Here is a 21,394-nt window from a genome sequence, read left to right as displayed (position 1 = left end):
CTGGCTCTGCTTAGCTTCCAAGATGAGACGAGTTTGGGCTTGTTCAGTGTGGTATGGCTGCAGGTATTGCTTGCCTACTGACTTACTCTCTTATACATCTCAACACCAGCATTGAAGGAAGCAGTAACAAGAGAGAAAAAAACACGAAAAAAAAAAACCTACAGCACCTGGTACTCCCAGGTGGTCTCCCATCCAAGTACTAACCAGGCCTGACCCTACTTAGCTTTCAAGATCAGATGAGATAGGGCTTGTTCAGGGTGGTGTGGCTGTACATATTGCTTGCCTACTGACCTACATCTCTTATATATCTCAACACCAGCAATGAAGGAAGCAGGAACAAGAGAGAAAAAAAAACGAAAAAAAAATATCTACAGCACCTGGTATTCCCAGGTGGTCTCCCATCCAAGTACTAAGCAGGCCCGGCCAAGCGTAGCTTCCAAGATCAGACGAGATTGGGCATGTTCAGGGTGGCTAACTGTAGGTATTGCTTGCCTACTGACCTACATCTCTTATACATCTCAACATCAGCAATGAAGGAAGCAGGAACAAAAGAGAAAAAAAAACGAAAAAAAACCCCAAAAAACTACAGCACCTGGTATTCCCAGGTAGTTTCCCATCCAAGAACTAACCAGGCCAAGCCCTGCTTAGTTTCCAATATCAGACGAGATTGGGCTTGTTCAGGGTGGTGTGGCTGTTGGTAATGCTTGCCTACTGACCTACATCTCTTATACATCTCAACACCATCATTGAAGGAAGCAGGAACAAGAGAGAAATAAAAACGAAAATGAAAAACCTACAGCTCCTGCTATTCCCAGGAGGTCTCCCATCAAAGTACTAACCAGGCAAGGCCCTGTTTAGCTTCCAAGATCAGACGAGTTTGGGCTTGTTCAGTGTGGTATGGCTGTAGGTATTGCTTGCTTACTGACCTACATCTCTTATACATCTCAACACCAGCATTGAAGGAAGCAGGAACAAGAGAGAAAAAAAACCTACAGCACCTGGTGCTCCCCCATCCAAGTACTAACCAGGCCTGGCCCTGCTTAGCTTCCAGATCAGACGAAATTGGGCATGTTCAGGGTGGTTGACTGTAGGTATTGCTTGCCTACTGACCTACATCTCTTATACATCTCAACACTGGCATTGAAGAAAGCAGGAACAAGAGAGAAAAAAAAACAAAAAAAAAAACAAAACCTACAGCAACTGGTATTCCTAGTTGGACTTCCATTGAAGTACTGGCCAGACCCGGCCCTGCTTGGCTTTCAAGATCAGATGAGATTGGGTTTGCTCAAGGTGGTGTAGCTGTAGCTATTGCTTGCATACTGACCTACATCTCTTATACATCTCAACACCAGCATTTAAGGAAGCAGGAACAAGAGAGAAAAAAACCTACAGCACCTGGTGCTCCCAGGTGGTCTCCCATCCAAGTACTATCAGGCCTGGCCCTGCTTAGCTTTCAAGATAAGACGAGTTTGGGCTTGTTCAGAGTGGTATGGCTGTAGGTACTGCTTGTGTACTGACCTACATCTTTTATACATCTCAACACCAGCAATGAAGGAAGCAGGAACAAGAGAGAAAAAAAAAACCCTACAGCACCTGGTATTCCGGTATTCCTAGGTGGTCTCCCATCCAAGTACTAACCAGGCCCGACCCTACTTAGCTTCCAAGATCAGATGAGATAGGGCTTGTTCAGGGTGGTGTGGCTGTACGTATTGCATGCATACTGACCTACATCTCTTATATTTCTCAACACCAGCAATGAAGGAAGCAGGAACAAGAAAGGGAAAAAAACCTACAGCACCTGGTATTCCTAGGTGGTCTCCCATCAAAGTACTGACCAGGCCTGGGCCTGCTTAGCTTCTAAGATCAGATGATATTGGGCTTGTTCAGGGTGTTGTGGCTGCAGGTATTGCTTGTCTACTGAACTACATCTCTTATACATCTCAACACCAGCATTGAAGGAAGCAGGAACAAGAGAGAAGAAAAAACGAAAAAAAAACCTACAGCCCCTAGTATTCACAGGTGGTCTCCCAACCAAGTACTAACCAGGCCCGGCCCTGCTTAGCTTCCAAGATCAAGTGAGTTTGGGCTTTTTCAATGTGGTATGGCTGTATGTATTGCTTGTTTACTGACCTACATCTCTTATACATCTCAACACAAGCATTGAATGAAGCAGGAACAAGAGAGAATAAAAAACAAATAAAAAAAACCTACAGCACCTGGTATTCCCAGGTGGTCTCCCATCCAAGTATTTCCCCAGCCCGACATGACTTAGCTTCCAAGATCAGATAAGATTGGACATGTTCAGTGTGGTGTGGCTGTAGGTAATGCTTGCCTACTGACCTACATCTCTTATACATCTCAACACTGGCATTGAAGAAAGCAGGAACAAAAGAGAAAAAAAAAGGAAAAAAAAAAACCTACAGCACCTGGTATTCCCATGTGGTCTGCCATCCAAGTACTAACCAAGGCCGGCCCTGCTTAGCTTTCAAGATCAGATGAGATTGGGCATGTTCAGGGTGGTTTACTGTAGGAGTTGCTTGCTTACTGACCTACTCTCTTATACATCTCAACACCAGCATTGAAGGAAGCAGGAACAAGAGAGAAAAAAAAACGAAAAAAAAAATGTACAGCACCTGGTATTCCCAAGTGGTCTCCCATCCAAGTACTAACCAGGCCTGACCCTGCTTAGCTTCCAAGATCAGACGAGTTTGGGCTTGTTCTGGGTGGTATGGCTGTAGAAATTGTTTGCTTACTGACCTACATCTCTTATACATCTCAACACCAGCATTGAAGGAAGCAGGAACAAGAGAGAAAAAAAGACAAAAAAAAAAAACCTACAGCACCTGCTATTCCCAGGTGGTCTCCCATTCAAGTACTATCAGGCCCGGCCCTGTTTAGCTTCCAAGATCAGACGAGATTGGGCATGTTCAGGGTGGTGTGGCTGTAGGTATTGCTTGTGTACTGACCTACATCTTTTATACATCTCAACACCAGCATTGAAGGAAGCAGGAACAAGAGAGAAAAAAAAAACCCTACAGCACCTGGTATTCCGGTATTCCCAGGTGGTATCCCATCCAAGTACTAACCAGGCCCGACCCTACTTAGTTTCCAAGATCAGATGAGATAGGGCTTGTTCAGGGTGGTGTTGCTGTACTTATTGCTTGCTTCCTGACCTACATCTCTTATATATCTCAACACCAGCAATGAAGGAAGCAGGAACAAGAGAGAAAAAAAAACGAAAAAAAAAAAATCTACAGCACCTGGTATTCCCAGGAGGTCTCCCATCAAAGTGCTGATCAGGCCCGGCCCGACTTAGCTTCCAAGATCAGATGAGATTGGGCATGTTCAGGGTGGTGTGGCTGTAGGCATTGTTTGCTTACTGACCTACATCTCTTATACATCTCAACACTGGCATTGAAGAAAGCAGGAACAAGAGAGAAAAAAAAACGAAAAAAAAAAAACCTACAGCACCTGCTATTCCCAGGTGGTCTCCCATTCAAGTACTAACCAAGCCTAGTCCTGCTTAGCTTCCAAGATCAGATGAGATTGGGCATGATCAGCGTGATTTACTGTAGGTATTGCTTGCCTTCTGACCTACTCTCTTATACATCTCAACACCAGCTTTGAAGGAAGCAGGAACAAGAGAGAAAAAAACCCGAAAAAAACAAAACCTAAAGCACCTAGTATTCCCAGGTGGTCTCCCATCCGAGTACTAACCAGGCCCGACCCTACTTAGCTTCCAAGATCAGACGAGACTGGGCATGTTCAGGGTGTTGTGGCTGTAGGTATTGATTGTTTACTGACCTACATCTCGTATACATCTCAACACTGGCATTGAAGAAAGCAGGATCAAGAGAGAAAAAAACCAGAAAAAAAAACCACCTACAGCACCTGGTATTCCTAGGTGGACTCCCATTGAAGTACTGACCAGGCCCGGCCCTGCTTAGTTTTCAAGATCAGATGAGATTGGGCTTGTTCAGGGTGGTGTGGCTGTTGGTATTGCTTGCATACTGACCTACATCTCTTATACATCTCAACACCAGCAATGAAGGAAGCAGGAACAAGAGAGAAAAAAAACCTACAGCACCTGGTGCTCCCAGGTGGTCTCCCATCCAAGTACTATCAGAGCCTGGCCCTGCTTAGCTTCCAAGGTCAGACGAGTTTGGGCTTGTTTAGGGTGGTATGGCTGTAAATATTGTTTGCTTACTGACCTACATCTCTTATACATCTCAACACCAGCATTGAAGAAAGCAGGAACAAGAGAGAAAAAAAACCGGAAAAAAAAAAACCTACAGCACCTGGTATTCCCTGATGGTCTCCCATCCAAGCACTAACCAGGCCTGACCCTGCTTAGCTTCCAAGATCAGATGAGATAAGGCTTGTTCAGGGTGGTGTGGCTGTATGTATTGCTTGGCTATTGACCTACATCTCTTATACATCTCAACACCAACTTTTAAGGAAGCAGGAAAGAGAGAGAAAAAAAACCGAAAAAAAAAAATCCTAAAGCACCTAGTAATCCCAGGTGGTATCCCATCCAAGTACTAACCAGGCCCGACCCTACTTAGTTTCCAAGATCAGATGAAATAGGGCTTGTTCAGGGTGGTGTTGCTGTACTTATTGCTTGCTTACTGACCTACATCTCTTATATATCTCAACACCAGCAATGAAGGAAGCAGGAACAAGAGAGAAAAAAAAACGAAAAAAAAAAAATCTACAGCACCTGGTATTCCTAGGTAGATGCCCATCGAAGTACTGACCAGGCCCGGCCCTGCTTTGTTTTCAAGATCAGATGAGATTGGGCTTGCTCAGGGTGGTGTGGCTGTAGGTATTGCTTGCCTACTGACCTACATCTCTTATACATCTCAACACAAGCATTGAAGGAAGCAGGAACAAGAGAGAAAAAAAATCTACAGCACCTGGTGTTCCCAGGTGGTCTCCCATCCAAGTACTAACCAGGCCCGGCCATGCTTAGCTTCAAAGATCAGACGAAATTTGGCATGTTGAAGGTGGATGACTGTAGGTATTGCTTGCCTACTGACCTACATCTCTTATACATCTCAACACCAGCATTGAAGGAAGCAGGAACAAGAGTTAAAAAAAGACGAAAAAAAAAAACCTACAGCACCTAGTATTCCCAGCTGTTGTCATATCCAAGTACTAACCAGGCCCCGCCCTGTTTAGCTTCCAAGAACAGACGAGATTGGGCATGTTCAGGGTGTTGTGGCTGTAGGTATTGTTTGTTTACTGACCTACATCTCTTATACATCTCAACACTGGCATTGAAGAAAGCAGGATCAAGAGAGAAAAAAAAACGAAAAAAAAAAAACCTACAGCACCTGGTATTCCTAGGTGGACTCCCATTGAAGTACTGACCAGGCCTGGCCCTGCTTAGTTTTCAAGATCGGATGAGATTGGGCTTGTTCAGGGTGGTGTGGCTGTTGGTATTGCTTGCATACTGACCTACATCTCTTATACATCTCAACACCAGCAATGAAGGAAGCAGGAACAAGAGAGAAAAAAAACCTACAGCACCTGGTGCTCCCAGGTGGTCTCCCATGCAAGCACTAACCAGGCCTGACCCTGCTTAGCTTCCAAGGTCAGATGAGATAAGGCTTGTTTAGAGTGGTTTGGCTGTATGTATTGCTTGGCTATTGACCTACATCTCTTATACATCTCAACACCAGCATTGAAGGAAGCAGGAACAAGAGAGAAAAAACAAACACCCTACAACTCCTGGTATTCCTAGGTGGTCTCCCACCAAAGTACTAACCATGCCCGGCCCTGCTTAGCTTCCAAGATCAGACGAAATTGGGCATGTTCATGATGGTTAACTGTAGGTATTGCTTGCATACTGACCTACATCCCTTATATATCTCAACACCAGCAATGAAGGAAGCAGGAACAAGAGAGAAAAAAAAACGAAAAAAAAAAATATCTACAGCACCTGGTATTCCCAGGTGGTCTCCCATCCAAGTACTAACCAGGCCCGGCCAAGCGTAGCTTCCAAGATCAGACGAGATTGGGCATGTTCAGGGTGGTTGACTGTAGGTATTGCTTGCCTACTGACCTATATCTCTTATACATCTCAACACCAGCAATGAAGGAAGCAGGAACAAAAGTGAAAAAAAAGAAAGAAAAAAAAACAAAACCTACAACACCTGGAATTCCCAGGTGGTTTTCCATTCAAGGACTAACCAGGCCCAGCCCTTCTTAGTTTCCAATATCAGATGAGATTGGCTTGTTCAGTGTGGTGTGGCTGTAGGTAATGCTTGCCTACTGACCTACATCTCTTATACATCTCAACACCATCATTGAAGTAAGCAGGAACAAGAGAGAAAAAAAAACGAAAAAGAAAAACCTACAGCACCTGCTATTCCCAGGAGGTCTCCCATCGAAGTACTGATCAGGCCGGCCCTACTTAGCTTCCAAGATCAGATGAGATTGGGCTTGTTCAGGATGGTGTGGCTGTAGGTATTGCTTACCTACTGACCTAAATCTCTTATATATCTCAACACCAGCATTGAAGGAAGCAGGAACAAGAGAGAAAAAAAAACGGAAAAAAAAACCTACAGCAACTGGTATTCCTAGTTGGACTCCCATTGAAGTACTGACCAGCCCCGGCCCTGCTTAGCTTTCAAGATCAGATGAGATTGGGCTTGCTCAGGGTGGTGTAGCTGTAGGTATTGCTTGCATACTGACCTACATCTCTTATACATCTCGACACCAGCATTGAAGGTAGCAGAAAAAAGAGAGAAAAAAAATCTACAGCACCTAGTGCTCCCAGGTGGTCTCCCATCCAAGTACTATCAGGCCTGACGCTGCTTAGCTTCCAAGATAAGACGGGTGTGGGCTTGTTCAGGGTGGTATGGCTGTAGGTATTGCTTGTGTACTGACCTACATCTTTTATACATCTCAACACCAGCATTGAAGTAAGCAGGAACAAGAGAGAAAAAAAAACCAAACAAAAAAAACCCTACAGCACCTGGTATTCCTAGGTGGTCTCCCATTGAAGTACTAAGCAGTCCCGGCCCTGCTTAGCTTCCAACATGAGACGTTTCTGGCCTTGTTCAGTGTGGTATGGCTGTAGGTATTGTTTGACTACTGACCTACATCTCTTATACATCTCAACACAGAGCATTGAAGGAAGCAGGAACAAGAGAGAAAAAAAAACGAAAAAAAAACACAAAACCTACAGCACCTGGTATTCCCAGGTGGTTTCCCATTCAAGTACTAACCAAGCCTGGCCCTGCTTAGCTTCCAAGATCAGATGAGATTGGGCATGAGCAGGGTGGTTTACTGTAGGTATTGCTTGCCTACTGACCTACTCTCTTATACATCTCAACACCAGCATTGAAGGAAGCAGGAACAAAAGAGAGAAAAAAATGAAAAAAAAAACAAACCTACAGCACCTAGTATTCACAGGTGGTCTCCCATCCAAGTACTAACCAGGCCCAGCCCTGCTTAGCTTCCAAGATCAAGTGAGTTTGGGCTTTTTCAGGGTGGTATGGCTGTATGTATTGCTTGTCCACTGACCTACATCTCTTATACATCTCAACACAAGCATTGAAGGAAGCAGAAACAAGAGAGAAAAAAAAACGAATAAAAAAAACCTACAGCACCTGGTATTCCCAGGTGGTTTCCCATCCAAGTACTAACCAAGCCTGACCCTGCTTAGCTTCCAAGATCAGATGAGATTGGGCATGTTCAGGGTGGTTGACTGTAGGTATTGCTTGTGTACTGATCTACATCTCTTATACATCTCAACACCAGCAATGAAGGAAGCAGGAACAAAAGAGAAAAAAAAAACCAAACCTACAACACCTGGTATTCCCAGGTGGTTTCCCATCCAAGGACTAACCAGGCCCAGCCCTGCTTAGTTTACAATATCAGACGAGATTGGGCTTGTTCAGGGTGGTGTGGCTGTAGGTAATTCTTGCCTACTGACCTACATCTCTTATACATCTCAACACCATCATTGAAGGAAGCAGGAACAAGAGAGAAAAAAAAAGAAAAAAGAAAAACATACGGCACCTGGTATTCCCAGGAGGTCTCCCATGGAAGTGCTGATCAGGCCCGGTCCTACTTAGCTTCCAAGATCAGATGAGATTGGCCATGTTCAGGGTGGTGTGGCTGTAGGTATTGTTTGCTTACTGACCTACATCTCTTATACATCTCAACACTGGCATTGAAAAAAGCAGGAACAAGAGAGAAAAAAAAAAGAAAAAAAAAAAAGACTACAGCAACTGGTATTCCTAGTTGGACTCCCATCCAAGCACTATCAGGCCTGGCCCTGCTTAGCTTCCAAGATAGGACGAGTTTGGGCTTGTTCAGGGTGGTATGGCTGTAGGTATTGCTTGTGTACTGACCTACATCTTTTATACATCTCAACACCAGCATTGAAGGAAGCAGGAACAAGAGAGAAAAAAAACCCCATAAAAATAAAACCTTACAGCACCTGGTATTCCCAGGTGGTTTCCCATTGAAGTACTAACCAGTTCTGGCCCTGCTTAGCTTCCAAGATGAGACGAGTTTGGGCTTGTTCAGTGTGGTATGGCTGTAGGTATTGCTTGGCTACTGACCTACATCTCTTATACATCTCAACACAGAGCATTGAAGGAAGCAGGAACAAGAGAGAAAAAAACGAAAAAAAACCAAAACCTACAGCACCTGGTATTCCCAGGTGGTTTCACATTCAAGTACTAACCAAGCCTGGCCCTGCTTAGTTTCCAAGATCAGATGAGATTGGGCATGATCAGGGTGGTTTACTGTAGGTATTGCTTGCCTACTGACCTACTCTCTTATACATCTCAACACCAGCATTGAAGGAAGCAGGAACAAGAGAGAAAAAAAACCTGAAAAAAAAAAACCTACAGCACCTGGTATTCCCAGGTGGTCTCCCATCCAAGAACTGACCAGGCCTGATCCTACTTAGCTTCCAAGATCAGATGAGATAGGGCTTGTTCAGGGTGGTGTGGCTGTACGTATCGCTTGCATACTGACCTACATCTCTTATACATCTCAACACCAGCATTGAAGGAAGCAGGAGCAAGAGAGATAAAAAACCTATGGCACCTGGTGCTCCCAGGTGGTCTCCCCTCCAAGTACTAACCAGGCCTGGCCCTGCTTAGCTTCCAAGATCAGACAAACTTGGGCATGTTTAGGGTGGTTGACTGTAGGTATTGCTTGCATACTGACCTACATCTCTTATACATTTCAACACTGGCATTGAAGAAAGCAGGAACAAGAGAGAAAAAAAAAAAAAACAATAGCAACTGGTATTCCTAGTTGGACTCCCATTGAAGTACTGACCAGCCCCGGCCCTGCTTAGCTTTCAAGATCAGATGAGATTGGGCTTGCTCAGGGTGGTGTAGCTGTAGGTATTGTTTGCATACTGACCTACATCTCTTATACATCTCGACACCAGCATTGAAGGTAGCAGGAACAAGAGAGAAAAAAAAACGAAAAAAAAAAAAAACCCCTACAGCACCTGGTATTCCCAGGTGGTCTGCCATCCAAGTACTAACCAGGCCCGACCCTACTTAGCTTCCAAGATCAGATGAGATAGGGCTTGTTCAGGGTTGGTGTGGCTGTACGTATTGCCTGCCTACTGACCTACATCTCTTATACATCTCAACACAAGAATTGAATGAAGCAGGAACAAGAGAGAAAAAAAAACGAATAAAAAAAACCTACAGCACCTGGTATTCCCAGGTGGTCTCCCATCCAAGTACTAACCAAGCCCAGCCCTTCTTAGCTTCTAAGATCAGATGAGATTGGGCATGTTCAAGATGGTTTACTGTAGGTATTGCTTGCTTACTGACCTACATCTCTTGTACATCTCAAAACCAGCATTGAAGGAAGCAGGAACAAGAGAGGAAAAAAAACGGAAAAAAAACAAAAAACCTACAGCACCTGGTATTCCCAGGTGGTCTCCCATCCAAGTACTAATCAGGTCCAACCCTGCTTAGCTTCCAAGATCAGATGAGATAGGGCTTGTTCAGGGTTGGTGTGGCTGTACATATTGCTTGCTTACTGACCTACATCTCTTATACATCTCAACACCAGCATTGAAGGAAGCAGAAACAAGAGAGAAGCCTTGGTGTGAGGTTGTGTTTTGTGTCTGCTCCTGTGTTCCAAGTTTTCTGTGGTGTTTCCCAGCCAGTGATGGAGGGACCTGGGGAAGGAGAGGAGGAGAGCCCCCAGGCTCCTGGGCCTACTGAGTCTAGTATGAAAGCTAGCATCTCCTGCCGGCCTTATATCAGCGTGGCCATGGTTCTGGACCCTGCATGTGTGGAAATATGCCCTGAAGCTATGAAGGTGACCCCCCCAGACATGGAGGATGGAGTCCCAGGGCCTTCTGTTACTGTCAGCCCGGCATTTCTCTGTATGGAGCATAATACAGGGGGTCATATGAAAGAGGCCTGTGTCCCAGCTCTAGTGAGGTAACTAGGGGCTGTGGAAGGACTGCCTGTGATATCTAACAGGCAGCTTCATGCAGTTAATCAGGTCATCCCGGAGCCTGTGTCATCGCAGCAGGCCGGTGTAGAGGGGTCCCATATGAATACTAATATGGGGCCTGAAGAGATCCAGCCGGCTTCTGTGAGGATACAGCAGAAGTCGGGCGTGGGAGCCGAGATCCGGAGGTGTAATATACAGAGAGTGAAACAGAGGAGTCAGAGACCGGGCAGCGGGTGTAAGAGCTGGAACTCGCCGTCGCATGCCTTGAGAAGCGGATAGCTGCAAGGAAGTAAATAAGAAATTGTGCTTTCAGCCGGGACCGGGCGATTATCTCAGTGGAAATTGAAGAACTGATCGTCTCCCTGAAAGAAAAGAAAAAATCATTAGCAAAAGTTAAAGCGCTCCAGCGCGCTGTGCTCCTGGAGAACTCGGAGCCTCTGCCTCCCAATGTGGCGGGCGGATCAGATGTGGTAACCGAAGAGTTGTGCCTATATGATAAGAACCGGGACATGGAGGGGGAGAGGTCTGTGAAGGGCCTGGTGGACGCGGAGGGTGTTCCCGGTGGGTATTCAGTCCAGGCTGCCGTCTTGGTGGCTGATTTGTGTGCCCAGCCGCTAGCGGTACTTCCGGCGGACACCGGAAGTGATGTACCTGCCCGGAGACTGGATGTTGTGAGCGACCCCTCCGTGAGTAAAAATGATAATGCTGATACTGTAAATATAATGTCTGGTTCAGCTAGTTGTATGGGAGCAGCGCCGTCCCCGGTGGCAGTGTCTCCCTGTCAGGCGGACCTGGCGGTTTCTAGCAGTCTGTCCACGGTTCATGCCATTAATCCTGATATAGTAGCTGGTGATATAGTAGCTGGTGATATAGTTGCTGGTGTTGAATATGGGGTAGATATTCCTGCAAAGCTTGAGCCGATGAGCAGGAGAGTCTCGGTCACTGTCCCTGGAGTGCTAGTGGGCAAGGGATCTGAGAGGTCTGTGGATAAATCTGCAGCTACTGACCCAGCCCCCACAGGAGACCTGGTGCTTGAGACCTCTCTGGGAGGCACATTAGTCAAAAATGATAATGCTGACAAAGTTTGTGGTGTTAATAATAATGATGGACCTAATCAAGTATGTAATACTGTTAATGTCAATGTTAATGTTGTTGGTTCTGCTAATAATAGTATGAATAAGTCTATAAGGGAAGAGCTCAGCCCAGTCCAGGCTCATGTTATAGATACCATCTATGGGCCCCTGCACATTACAGACAGGGCAAAAAGGGCTGCTGTTTTGATAGAGGACGTCTCAAAAAGAATGCCCAACATGTTGGCCCAAGGAGATGTTAGGTTGGATAAATCAGCCCCCCAAGCCAAAGCTCCCCTAAAGACTCGTTCTATATCACAGTGTGATAATGATCCCAGTGGGGAGGGTAATAGTAGGGTGAAGGGGAATGCTTCTGTCCAGAGCCCGGTTGTAAGATCTGGCCCTCTCCCTGGTATAATGTCATATGCGGGTATAGTATCTGGGACAAGCCCGGGGCCTGGGGTGAATGCTCAGAACGTTATATCAGCTCCAATGGGGGCTCAGCCCTTTAAACGACGTAATGTTGTTCAGTTTAAATATGTAGGAAGGGACCCCCCAAACAGGGCGGATTTCCTTAAGATATTCTTGGACTCTTTCGGGTTTGTTCCAGCGGATCTCTTTGCTTGCATCCACCCTGTTTGTACTGCAGAATACAATGTAAGTTTCATCTCTTACCAAGGGCTACAGGCTTTTTGGGGCAGGTGGGGTGGGTGCAAGGGAAGAGATCCATGGAAGGATTTCAGAGCAATCCCTATAACACGTCAAGAGAGGGTGAGGATAAATATACATGTTAGGAATGAGTCCATCCCGGCCGCAGATTTGACCTTTTGGGTCAGGAGGTTTGCTAACTTGATATCCCCATTGACAAAGGTCCCTGATCCGAGCCACGGTGTCTGGGGTGGCGGGTGGTCTGCCATGGTGGATCTCAGGTGCACGGAGGCTGGTCTGGTGCATTTACCATCTGCAGCATTCCTGGGGAGGGACAGAATTCAGTGCTTTTACCCAGGTCAGCCGAGGATGTGCCACCGGTGTGGGGATTTCCGCCACCTCAGTGCCAACTGCCCCTTGCAGAAGTGTGGTCATTGCGGGGATATGGGCCACGAATCTAGAACTTGCAGTCGAATCCGGTGCAATCTATGTGGGGTGATAGGACACCCTTTTAGTAAATGCTCACATGCGGCCCACAATTCTGCTATCACAGATGAAGAGTTGGTGAGGATAGCTGAGGGGGTTGAGAAGGGTGAGACAGCAAGGAGTTTGGTTGTCCCTGTTAGTGTGATTTCTGCCCCCCCCACTGCCCCCACTTCCCCCACCCCCTGTTTCTGAACCACCTGGGGTGTCGTTGTTGGTACCCGCAGATGACGATTCAAATCAGTGGGTCAAACAAAAAAACCAAGAAAAAAAAGAGTAGAACAGAAAGGGAAGGGATTGTTCTGTCCAACAAGTTCCAGTTTTCAACAAGTGAGGAGGAGAGTATGGAGGAGGGCGAGGTTATGATGACGGAGGAGGGAGACTTAGTGCAGAAAACGAAACCAGGGAGGAAGACAAAGAAGTCCAGGGACCTTTCAGTTTTGGGAGAGGTTGCGAAAATTTCAAAAAAACCAAAGGGAAAGAGAACAGCTAGGTCTTTTCTAAAAAATCCAGAGTTACTTCCATCTGGCCCTCTCTCGATAGAGGACCTAGTACCTCCACCCATCCGTGACCCCCCTCCCACCCCTCCCTTAGACGCCGGCCCCTCCGGTCAAAATTTGGAGGTCCGTCCTTTGGAGACGGGGGTTTTGGCCTCGGTTAATGACCCAGTCCACACTTCCCATCAAGACCTTTCTGTATGTTCTGACTCCACAAGTCCCATCCCCCCTCCTGTCCCCCCTGATACTTCCCTTAGTTCTCCTTCTCCTGATCCAGTCCATGGCCCGTTAGGAATATCAGTGGCTAGGTTCCCGGATAGGACTATTCCTAATGGCTCTGTGAGTGAGGAGGATAGGTCGGGCAGGGTCCCTCCCTCTGGGGAAGAGTTTATTCTTCGGGGGGAGGAATCCCTGCCGGCAGGCCTGAGCTATAAGAGATTCGGGTCCTCAGATGAGGACTTGGCGAAAAAGTTTAAAAAGAAGTAAGTTGTTCCTACTGTCTATAGCTCTGAATGATGGCTTCCCAGCCCATTAGATTCGCTACCATTAATGTGGCATCTATAAACTCCGAACGTGCTCGTTATATGGCCTTTGATTTTTTCAGCACGGTTGAGGCTGATTTTTTATTTTTGCAGGAGACCAGACTGGGGCAGCTTGCTGACCTACATAAAGCCAAAAGTGAGTGGAGGCGTGGGCCCTCCTGGTCTCTTGCGGCCGAGCCGTATGGTGGGGTGGCGGTGCTTTTTACCGGCATGATAACCATCCAGCGAGTCATTGAGCTTGAGGTAGGTAGGTAGGTAGGTAGGTAGGTAGGTAGGTAGGTAGGTAGGTGCATAATGCTAGATGTCAACCTGAGGGGGCACGACCTGAGGTTAATTAATATTTACGGCCCTCAAACAAAATGGGGAAGAAAGTGCCTCTTCATGGAGATAAAGCCATATCTTTTTACAGCCCGGCAGATAGTCTTTGGTGGTGATTTTAACACCGCCACTAGGACAAAATACAGGGGAGGTTCAAGGGCTTGGAGTAGGTCTGAATGGTGGGAGATGCTGAAGAAAAGGACCCGGAGCTTTTTTCGGGGCCTTGTAGCCAGAAATAACTTGTTAAAAGAGAGCGCCTACATGACACTGAGGAAAAAACTTGGATTCTTGATCTCTGGCCAGGGGGATAGTGGGGAGATCCCCCGGGTGAAGGCTACAGTATGACCGGTACGCGTCCTTGGTTCTGGAGAGGGATTATGGGAAGTACCATTCGCCCGATCCTTTTCAGAGCTGTAGGAACTCGGTAGATGCTAAGGAGGTGAGGGGCCTGCGCGATGCTGAGGGTGTCCTTAGGGAGGAGAAGGAGGGCATCCTTGGTGTAGTGCGGTCCTTCTATTCCGATCTCTTATCGGAGAAGTCACTTGACAAAGAGAGGATGGACCAGTTTTTGAGGGAAACTCCTGGCCTTGGTGATTTTAGCGGCCTGCTTGAGTCCTTGGGCGATGAAATAACGGTGGATGAGGTCAGGATGGCAATAGATGGTTTATCTGTCAAGAAAGCCCCAGGCCCAGATGGCCTTACATCTGGTAAATCATGAGTACCTTTGGGCTCTACTTCTGTGGTATGGTCTTCCAGTGCTGGTGGTGAATTGGCTTCGTACCATTTATAGACAAGCCGAGAGCTTCCCTCTTGTGAATGGTTGGGTGGGTCAGCCCTTTGAGGTCAGCTCTGGAGTAAGACAAGGTTGTCCCCTGAGCCCCCTCCTGTATGTGTTTGCCATAGATCCCTTCGTCAGAAGGGTTGGTGGTAGCTCGTTGGGAGGTGTGCTGTTGGGTCCGGAGTGTCCCTTGAAGGTAGTGGCCTACTGTCACTCACCGGACTGTGAGTGCTACTTCACGTGTGTTTAGGAACTGTGGCCGTCCACCATCCTGAGGGTCTGCGCATGTGCAGCCCTTTCAAACCTTCAGTACATGTTCCTTTTAGTTAATTAGCTGATCAGGCAACACTCCCTATTTAAAGCACCTGTGGTCAATACCTCGTTGCCTGATCTTGGAGTCTCATTCCCCATGAGCCTCTGAAGGTGTTCCTGTGTTTCCTCGTGTATTCAGCTCCTGCTGATTCCTGTTGTTCGTTTGTGGTTTCCAGACCACTTCAACTCTCCTGTGTTTCATCGTGACTGCACCAGCTGATTCCTATCCGCTGTCTCCGTGCTTCTACAGTTTCCAAACCACTTCAACTCTCCTGTGTTTCATCGTGACTGCACCAGCTGATTCCTATCCGCTGCCTCCGTGCTTCTACAGTTTCCAAACCACTCCAACTCTCCTGTGTTTCATCGTGACTGCACCAGCTGATTCCTATCAGCTGCCTCCGTGCTTCTACAGTTTCCAAACCACTTCAACTCTCCTGTGTTTCATTGTGACTGCACCAGCTGATTCCTATCCGCTGCCTCCGTGCTTCTACAGTACCCTGCTCACCTCAACTCTCCCGTGTTTCATCGTGACTGCTCAGCTGATTCCTATCCGCTGCCTCCGGGTTTCTGCAGTATCCTGCTCATCGCAACTCTCCAGTGCTCATCGTGTCTGCAGCCAGCCGATCTGCTGTCTCCGTGTTCTACAGTGTTCCTGCTTGTGTCATCTCGCCTGTCTGCATCGGATCTACGCCCCGCTGCTTTCATTTCAGCTAGACCGCCTCAACTCTCCCGTGTTCTCCAGGTGTCCAGTTCTATATACTACTGCTTCCTATTGTTTCATTCCGTGCTGGTCTACCTACCGTGCGCTGCACCTACTTGGTTACCGCTTCCACCCTCCTGGGACTTCACATTCCTGCCAGCCTCCAGCCGTTCAGGTATCCCTGCACCTCTCTCTGACAGCCTGCTCTCCTGAACCACGGTATGCATACTTCTCATTGACTGTGCTGGTGTATGGCATATCTTGCGGGACTGAGTTGTTCTCCTCCGGAGTTTCCTATCCACTGAGACTATTGCCATCATTTGACTGTGTTTCCTTTTAGCGTGGATAGTTCTTGTGACTTTGTATATTTGTGCAGTGCTGCTCAGTTATTATTATTTTGTGCCTATCATCGTGGGATCAAGTTCAGTGTGCCCGTGTATACTCTGCATTGCATTTATCTCCCCGTGCTCCTCCTCACTTATATATTTCAGTGGTACAACTTGCTAGAGGCAGACCACTGTTCCCTGTTTCCAGAGTCACCAGTTTCCAGTATCCTTTCACATAGCAGTGGTACAACTTGCTAACGCAGACCACTGACTCCCCGGATACCTTCACCTGGATTCCATTCCTTCACACAGACAGCGGTACAACTTGCTATACGCAGACCGCTGACTCTCATCACCTCCTCGTTACTTCTGGACATTCCTCCTCACTATAGCAGTGGTACAACTTGCTATCCGCAGACCACTGACTACCCTCACGTTTCCTTGTGGCCTTCTGCTCCACGGGAGGTTTCTGTCCTCCCTGAGGCTCCCAGTTCCTCGTGTACAGTTATCTACCTATTACCAGTGCTGCTAGTCATAGACTTTCCTCGAGCATTCTCTTACCATCTGCTGTCTACTGTTCCATGATCACCCCGCTACCAGAGTACCATATTACCACCTATACTGCTCTGGTAAGTCCATCATCTGGTGATACCTGGGTAAAGACTTCTAGTGCCCGTGACACCTACACTGATGATGTTACTGTTGTCTTGTCGAGTTCCGCGGAAGCTGAGGAGGTAACGACTCTGGTCTGTGGGTATTCCGAGGCCAGTGGCTCATTAGTAAACCAGGAAAAGAGTAAAGTTTTCTGGATGGGGGAGGAGGGTTGTGAATTCAACCTTCCAGACAGTCTTCCCCGGGCGAGTGAGAAGATCAAAATTTTAGGGATTCATTTCGGCCCTGGTGATTATGCCAAGCAAAATTGGGAGTTAAGGCTGGAGGAAGCTTCCCGGAAGGTAGAGAGCTGGAAGAGGTGGAAACACTCTCTCCGGGAAAGGGTGGACCTGATCAAGACCTTCCTGATCCCGGTATTCCTGTACATCAGCTATGTATGCCTTTTGCCGGAGTCTTTATGGTCTAGGGTTTATGCAGTTTTCTTCCAGTTACTCTGGGGGAATAGGCTGAACCTGGTCAAGCGGGCTGTGACCTACCGACTGAGGAAGGATGGGGGCCTGGGTATGATTAACACTGTGCTTTTCTTTATGTCTACCTTTCTGAAGTTGCACCTTAGTAGTCTCCTAGTTGAGACCCCTCCTCAGTGGGTGGGAGGTTTCAAGGTATGGGTGGATCCCTTTCTCAGTGCATGGTATGCAGGAGGCACTGTTAAGAGTTTCCGGGTCCGGCATGGGTATCTCCCGGCCTACGTTTCCTTGGGATTGAAGGTGACAAGGCGATGGGGCTTAGGGGTGGGGGAAGTTGGGAGCTCTTCTAGAAGGGAGTTGGAGAAGAGAGTCCTGCACTCCCACTTTTGGGTTCCGCTGTCACTGAGAGACTGCCCAGGTGATGTGAGTTCGGTGGGGCTTTCCTTGATTAACTCGAGGAGAATCCCGTTGAAGCTTCAGGACATTGCCTGGCTCTCCTTTCACGGGAGACTTTATGTAAGAGGGAACCTCAAGCACAGAAATGCTGATGATCGTGGCTGCCCACAGGAGGAGTGTCTAGGGGTGGAGGAGACTATGGACCATTTCTTGCTCGAGTGTCCCTTTAATGTAAAGGTTTATAAAAGAGTCTCCAGGTCGCTGGGGATCCCCTGCCTTTCGGGGCTTAGTTACCCTGAATGGGTCTACGGGGCATTTAAGGCAAGTTGGAGGGCTTTTAATTTCTGTACACTTTTTCTAGTCAGTTTAGTGGTCAGGTTTTTCACGTGGAACGCACGGTGTCAGGTCACCATCCGTCAGAAAGTCGTTCCCTGTGAAGTGGTGGTGGAAAATATTCTTCACGAGGTATGGAAGTTGAGGGGCATGGAGGGTCGCCGGATGTCCAATGCTAACTGGCTCAGGCTGTGGCGGAGTCGGAGACCTCCTTAGGGGGTCAAAGTCTGGTGCTCCTCCTTTCTAAGAATGGCTTTTCTCGCTGTCTTTTCACCCCATTAGATTTTGCATTTTGGAAGGTTTTTTCAAGTATGGCTTAGCATGCACCTACAACTTGCTTCTTAGTAGGGTATGATAAGATATGGGTGGGTTTGAAGTTTGTTTGGTGGCACCTTCTTGTTTTTATGTGTGTTATCCTTCTATATTTTGTACTGGACTTTATTGGGCAAAGAGCCCTTCATGGACTTTTCAGTTATTTTGGCAAATCAGCCGTATGTTTGAGTTGGTCCTTTTAAATAAGTTGGTGCCGTCTTTTGTTAAGTTTACTTGTTTGTTGATATGTATGTAATGTTGCAAGTTTTAAATAAAAAAAACATGAGGAACAAGAGAGAAAAAAAAAGCCTGCAGCACCTGGTATTCCCAGGTGGTCTCCCATGCAAGTACTAACCAGGCCCGGCCCTGCTTAGCTTCCAAGATCAGACGAGTTTGGGCTTGTTCAGGGTGGTATGGCTGTAGGTATTGCTTGCCTACTGACCTACATCTCTTATACATCTCAACACCAGCATTGAAGGAAGCAGGAACAAGAGAGAAAAAAACCCGAAAAAAAAACAACCTACAGCACCTGGTATTCCCAGGTAGTCTCCCATCCAAGTACTAACCAAGCCTGGCCCTGCTTAGCTTCCAAGATAAGATGAGATTTGGCAAGTTCAGGGTGGTTTACTGTAGGTATTGCTTGCCTATTGACCTACATCTCTTATATATCTCAACACCAGCATTGAAGGAAGCAGGAACAAGAGAGAAAAAAAAACGAAAAAAAAAAAAACCTACAGCACCTGGTATTCCCAGGTGGTCTCCCACCCAAGTACAAACCAGGCCCGACCCTGCTTAGCTTTCAAGATCAGACAAAATTGGGCTTGTTCAGGGTGGTGTGGCTATATGTGTTGCGCGCCTACTGACCTACATCTCTTATACATCTCAACACCAGCATTAAAGGCAGCAGGAACAAGAGAGAAAAAAAACCTTCCTACAGCACCTGGTATTCCCAGGTTGTCTTCCATCCAAGTACTAACCAGGCCCGGCCCTGCTTAGCTTCCAAAATCAGACGAGATTGGGCTTGTTCAGGGTGGTGTGGCAGTAGGTATTGCTTGCCTACTGACCTACATCTCTTATACATCTCAACACCAGCATTGAAGGAAGCAGGAACAAGAGAGAAAAAAAAACCTACAGCACCTGGTATTCCCAGGTGGTCTCCCATCCAAGTACTAACCAGGCCTGACCCTGCTTTGCTTCCAAGATCTGACAAGATTGGGCTTGTTCAGGGTGGTGTAGCTGTAGGTATTGCTTGCCTACTGACCTACATGTCTTATACATCTCAACACCAGCATTGAAGGAAGCAGGAACAAGAGAGAAAAAAACCCGAAAAATAAAAACCTACAGCACCTGGTATTCCCAGGTGGTCTCCCATCCAAGTATTAACCAGGCCTGGCCCTGTCTGATATGACCCTTAAAATCCCAAATAACTGAACGAGCTGTTAAAAATATGAAAATAACAATCACTTTCTTATTTTTAAGGTTAGTGTCACTCACCGGACTGTGAGTGCTTCTTCCCGGACATTTAGGAACCGTGGCCGTCCTCCATCCTGAGGGACTGCGCATGCGCAGCCCTTTCTAATCCTTCAGTGTATGTTCCTTTAACTTAATTGGCAGATCAGGCAACACTCCCTATATTAAGCACCTGTGGTCAACACCACGTTGCCTGATCTTGGAGTCTCATTCCCCATGAGTCTCTGAAGGTGTTCCTGTGTTTCCTCGTTTATTCAGCGCTGCTGATTCCTGTGGTTTCCAAACCACTTCTACCTCTGTGGTTTCCAAACCACTTCTACTATTGTGGTTCCCATACCACTTCTACACTTCTGTGTATCATCGTGACTGTTAGCTGATTCCTATCCGCTGCCTCCGTGCACTACAGTCTTCTAACCACTTCAACTCTACCATATATTATTGTGACTGTTAGCTGATTCCTATCGCTGCCTCCGTGCACTACAGTCTTCAATCCACATCCACTCACCTGTTCATCATCGTGACTGTTAGCTGATTCCTATCCGCTGCCTCCGTGCACTACAGTCTTCAACCTGCAACTCGTCTGTGTTTCATCGTGACTGTTAGCTGATTCCTATCCGCTGCCTCCGTGCACTACAGTCTTCAACCTGCAACTCGTCTGTGTTTCATCGTGACTGTTAGCTGATTTCTATCCGCTGCCTCCGTGCACTACAGTCTTCACCCTGCAACTCATCTGTGTTTCATCGTGACTGTTTGGCTGATTCCTATCCGCTGCCTCTGTGCGCTTCAGTCTTCAGTTCATCTCAACTCTCCCGTGTTTCCTCGAGACTGCTGCCACTATTGCTATCCGCTACTCTCCGTGATCAACAGTTCCAGTTCAACTCTGCTCTCCCGTGTCCCATCGTTACTGCACCTGCTGGTTGCTATTGGCTACCTCCGTGTGTCCGCAGAGACCTGCTGCTGCTACTCCTCAGCTCTACTCATCCATCTACTGCTGATCCGCTCTCCACGCTTTCCTGTGTTCCCGCTGGTCTCTACCCGCCTGTCAGCATTGGATTCGTGTCTCTCTATTTACCTCTCTGCTAGACCATCGCCATTCTCCAGGGTCCTCCAGGAGTCCAGTTCCACGCTCTACTGATTCCTGTATATTTGTTTCCCTGCTGGTCTACCTACCTGTGCGCTGCACCTACTAGACCACCGCTTCACCCATCCAGGGACTTTGCATCCTGCCGGCCTCCTGCCGTTCAGGTATCTCTGCACTCCTGTCTGACTGCCTGCTTCTGAACCACGGTATGCATACTTCTCATTGACTGTGCTGGTGTATTGCATATCTTGCTGGACTGTGTTGGTTCTCCTCTGGAGTTTGCTATCCGCTGAGTCTATTGCCATCATTGACTGTGTTATCTCGTGCCGGATTACTTCAAGAGACTTTCTATTATGGCAGTGCTGTTCAGTCATATATATATATATATTGTGCATATTACTGTGGATCAAGTTTAAGGTGTCCGTGTATATCTTGTGTTGCAGTCTCTCCCCGTGCACCTCCTCACATATATATTCAGTGGTACAACTTGCTAGAGGCAGACCACTGATCCCTGTTTCCGGTATCACCTGTTCCAGTATCCTCTCACATAGCAGTGGTACAACTTGCTAACGCAGACCACTGACTCCCCGG

General features: G+C 47.2%; 1 non-coding gene and 45 pseudogenes across 1 annotated transcript; all 46 read right to left on the bottom strand.

Moving 5' to 3' along the window:
- Nucleotides 1-65, bottom strand: part of LOC142100449 (5S ribosomal RNA) — a 119-nt pseudogene extending 54 nt beyond the window's left edge.
- A 90-nt stretch (nucleotides 66-155) lies between these two features.
- On the bottom strand, nucleotides 156-274 carry LOC142100317 (5S ribosomal RNA; annotated as a pseudogene).
- A 91-nt stretch (nucleotides 275-365) lies between these two features.
- LOC142100433 (5S ribosomal RNA) lies at nucleotides 366-483 on the bottom strand (annotated as a pseudogene).
- A 97-nt stretch (nucleotides 484-580) lies between these two features.
- Nucleotides 581-699, bottom strand: LOC142100388 (5S ribosomal RNA; annotated as a pseudogene).
- A 91-nt stretch (nucleotides 700-790) lies between these two features.
- Nucleotides 791-909, bottom strand: LOC142100389 (5S ribosomal RNA; annotated as a pseudogene).
- Nucleotides 910-1,188: 279 nt separating this feature from the next.
- LOC142100478 (5S ribosomal RNA) lies at nucleotides 1,189-1,307 on the bottom strand (annotated as a pseudogene).
- A 76-nt stretch (nucleotides 1,308-1,383) lies between these two features.
- LOC142100404 (5S ribosomal RNA) lies at nucleotides 1,384-1,501 on the bottom strand (annotated as a pseudogene).
- An 80-nt stretch (nucleotides 1,502-1,581) lies between these two features.
- Nucleotides 1,582-1,708, bottom strand: LOC142100426 (5S ribosomal RNA; annotated as a pseudogene).
- Nucleotides 1,709-1,786: 78 nt separating this feature from the next.
- Nucleotides 1,787-1,905, bottom strand: LOC142100468 (5S ribosomal RNA; annotated as a pseudogene).
- Nucleotides 1,906-1,994: 89 nt separating this feature from the next.
- LOC142100358 (5S ribosomal RNA) lies at nucleotides 1,995-2,113 on the bottom strand (annotated as a pseudogene).
- Nucleotides 2,114-2,204: 91 nt separating this feature from the next.
- On the bottom strand, nucleotides 2,205-2,323 carry LOC142100339 (5S ribosomal RNA; annotated as a pseudogene).
- Nucleotides 2,324-2,414: 91 nt separating this feature from the next.
- LOC142100342 (5S ribosomal RNA) lies at nucleotides 2,415-2,532 on the bottom strand (annotated as a pseudogene).
- Nucleotides 2,533-2,621: 89 nt separating this feature from the next.
- On the bottom strand, nucleotides 2,622-2,740 carry LOC142100571 (5S ribosomal RNA; annotated as a pseudogene).
- Nucleotides 2,741-2,831: 91 nt separating this feature from the next.
- On the bottom strand, nucleotides 2,832-2,949 carry LOC142100343 (5S ribosomal RNA). The gene has a single exon (XR_012678791.1). It is a non-coding gene; the product is annotated as a 5S ribosomal RNA (ribosomal RNA).
- A 299-nt stretch (nucleotides 2,950-3,248) lies between these two features.
- On the bottom strand, nucleotides 3,249-3,367 carry LOC142100299 (5S ribosomal RNA; annotated as a pseudogene).
- Nucleotides 3,368-3,459: 92 nt separating this feature from the next.
- Nucleotides 3,460-3,577, bottom strand: LOC142100429 (5S ribosomal RNA; annotated as a pseudogene).
- Nucleotides 3,578-3,668: 91 nt separating this feature from the next.
- Nucleotides 3,669-3,787, bottom strand: LOC142100302 (5S ribosomal RNA; annotated as a pseudogene).
- A 92-nt stretch (nucleotides 3,788-3,879) lies between these two features.
- On the bottom strand, nucleotides 3,880-3,998 carry LOC142100579 (5S ribosomal RNA; annotated as a pseudogene).
- Nucleotides 3,999-4,075: 77 nt separating this feature from the next.
- LOC142100386 (5S ribosomal RNA) lies at nucleotides 4,076-4,194 on the bottom strand (annotated as a pseudogene).
- A 92-nt stretch (nucleotides 4,195-4,286) lies between these two features.
- LOC142100330 (5S ribosomal RNA) lies at nucleotides 4,287-4,405 on the bottom strand (annotated as a pseudogene).
- Nucleotides 4,406-4,708: 303 nt separating this feature from the next.
- Nucleotides 4,709-4,827, bottom strand: LOC142100384 (5S ribosomal RNA; annotated as a pseudogene).
- Nucleotides 4,828-4,904: 77 nt separating this feature from the next.
- LOC142100322 (5S ribosomal RNA) lies at nucleotides 4,905-5,022 on the bottom strand (annotated as a pseudogene).
- A 91-nt stretch (nucleotides 5,023-5,113) lies between these two features.
- Nucleotides 5,114-5,232, bottom strand: LOC142100391 (5S ribosomal RNA; annotated as a pseudogene).
- Nucleotides 5,233-5,324: 92 nt separating this feature from the next.
- Nucleotides 5,325-5,443, bottom strand: LOC142100313 (5S ribosomal RNA; annotated as a pseudogene).
- A 77-nt stretch (nucleotides 5,444-5,520) lies between these two features.
- Nucleotides 5,521-5,639, bottom strand: LOC142100437 (5S ribosomal RNA; annotated as a pseudogene).
- An 82-nt stretch (nucleotides 5,640-5,721) lies between these two features.
- On the bottom strand, nucleotides 5,722-5,839 carry LOC142100474 (5S ribosomal RNA; annotated as a pseudogene).
- A 93-nt stretch (nucleotides 5,840-5,932) lies between these two features.
- On the bottom strand, nucleotides 5,933-6,050 carry LOC142100335 (5S ribosomal RNA; annotated as a pseudogene).
- A 96-nt stretch (nucleotides 6,051-6,146) lies between these two features.
- On the bottom strand, nucleotides 6,147-6,264 carry LOC142100470 (5S ribosomal RNA; annotated as a pseudogene).
- A 91-nt stretch (nucleotides 6,265-6,355) lies between these two features.
- On the bottom strand, nucleotides 6,356-6,473 carry LOC142100311 (5S ribosomal RNA; annotated as a pseudogene).
- A 90-nt stretch (nucleotides 6,474-6,563) lies between these two features.
- LOC142100357 (5S ribosomal RNA) lies at nucleotides 6,564-6,682 on the bottom strand (annotated as a pseudogene).
- A 504-nt stretch (nucleotides 6,683-7,186) lies between these two features.
- On the bottom strand, nucleotides 7,187-7,304 carry LOC142100307 (5S ribosomal RNA; annotated as a pseudogene).
- A 93-nt stretch (nucleotides 7,305-7,397) lies between these two features.
- LOC142100390 (5S ribosomal RNA) lies at nucleotides 7,398-7,516 on the bottom strand (annotated as a pseudogene).
- A 91-nt stretch (nucleotides 7,517-7,607) lies between these two features.
- On the bottom strand, nucleotides 7,608-7,725 carry LOC142100414 (5S ribosomal RNA; annotated as a pseudogene).
- Nucleotides 7,726-7,809: 84 nt separating this feature from the next.
- LOC142100303 (5S ribosomal RNA) lies at nucleotides 7,810-7,928 on the bottom strand (annotated as a pseudogene).
- A 91-nt stretch (nucleotides 7,929-8,019) lies between these two features.
- On the bottom strand, nucleotides 8,020-8,138 carry LOC142100424 (5S ribosomal RNA; annotated as a pseudogene).
- A 517-nt stretch (nucleotides 8,139-8,655) lies between these two features.
- Nucleotides 8,656-8,773, bottom strand: LOC142100361 (5S ribosomal RNA; annotated as a pseudogene).
- Nucleotides 8,774-8,864: 91 nt separating this feature from the next.
- On the bottom strand, nucleotides 8,865-8,983 carry LOC142100380 (5S ribosomal RNA; annotated as a pseudogene).
- A 277-nt stretch (nucleotides 8,984-9,260) lies between these two features.
- LOC142100465 (5S ribosomal RNA) lies at nucleotides 9,261-9,379 on the bottom strand (annotated as a pseudogene).
- Nucleotides 9,380-9,475: 96 nt separating this feature from the next.
- On the bottom strand, nucleotides 9,476-9,595 carry LOC142100360 (5S ribosomal RNA; annotated as a pseudogene).
- Nucleotides 9,596-9,686: 91 nt separating this feature from the next.
- Nucleotides 9,687-9,804, bottom strand: LOC142100318 (5S ribosomal RNA; annotated as a pseudogene).
- A 96-nt stretch (nucleotides 9,805-9,900) lies between these two features.
- On the bottom strand, nucleotides 9,901-10,020 carry LOC142100518 (5S ribosomal RNA; annotated as a pseudogene).
- An 8,538-nt stretch (nucleotides 10,021-18,558) lies between these two features.
- On the bottom strand, nucleotides 18,559-18,677 carry LOC142100378 (5S ribosomal RNA; annotated as a pseudogene).
- Nucleotides 18,678-18,769: 92 nt separating this feature from the next.
- Nucleotides 18,770-18,887, bottom strand: LOC142100439 (5S ribosomal RNA; annotated as a pseudogene).
- A 93-nt stretch (nucleotides 18,888-18,980) lies between these two features.
- On the bottom strand, nucleotides 18,981-19,099 carry LOC142100295 (5S ribosomal RNA; annotated as a pseudogene).
- Nucleotides 19,100-19,180: 81 nt separating this feature from the next.
- LOC142100329 (5S ribosomal RNA) lies at nucleotides 19,181-19,299 on the bottom strand (annotated as a pseudogene).
- Nucleotides 19,300-19,377: 78 nt separating this feature from the next.
- Nucleotides 19,378-19,496, bottom strand: LOC142100438 (5S ribosomal RNA; annotated as a pseudogene).
- Between the last annotated feature and the right edge of the window lie 1,898 nt (nucleotides 19,497-21,394).

Source organism: Mixophyes fleayi, chromosome 8 (genome assembly GCF_038048845.1).
Source record: "Mixophyes fleayi isolate aMixFle1 chromosome 8, aMixFle1.hap1, whole genome shotgun sequence".
NCBI lineage: Eukaryota > Metazoa > Chordata > Amphibia > Anura > Limnodynastidae > Mixophyes > Mixophyes fleayi.
The sequence above is the reverse complement of the archived record's forward strand: the minus strand, read 5'-3'. Positions and strand labels throughout refer to the sequence as shown.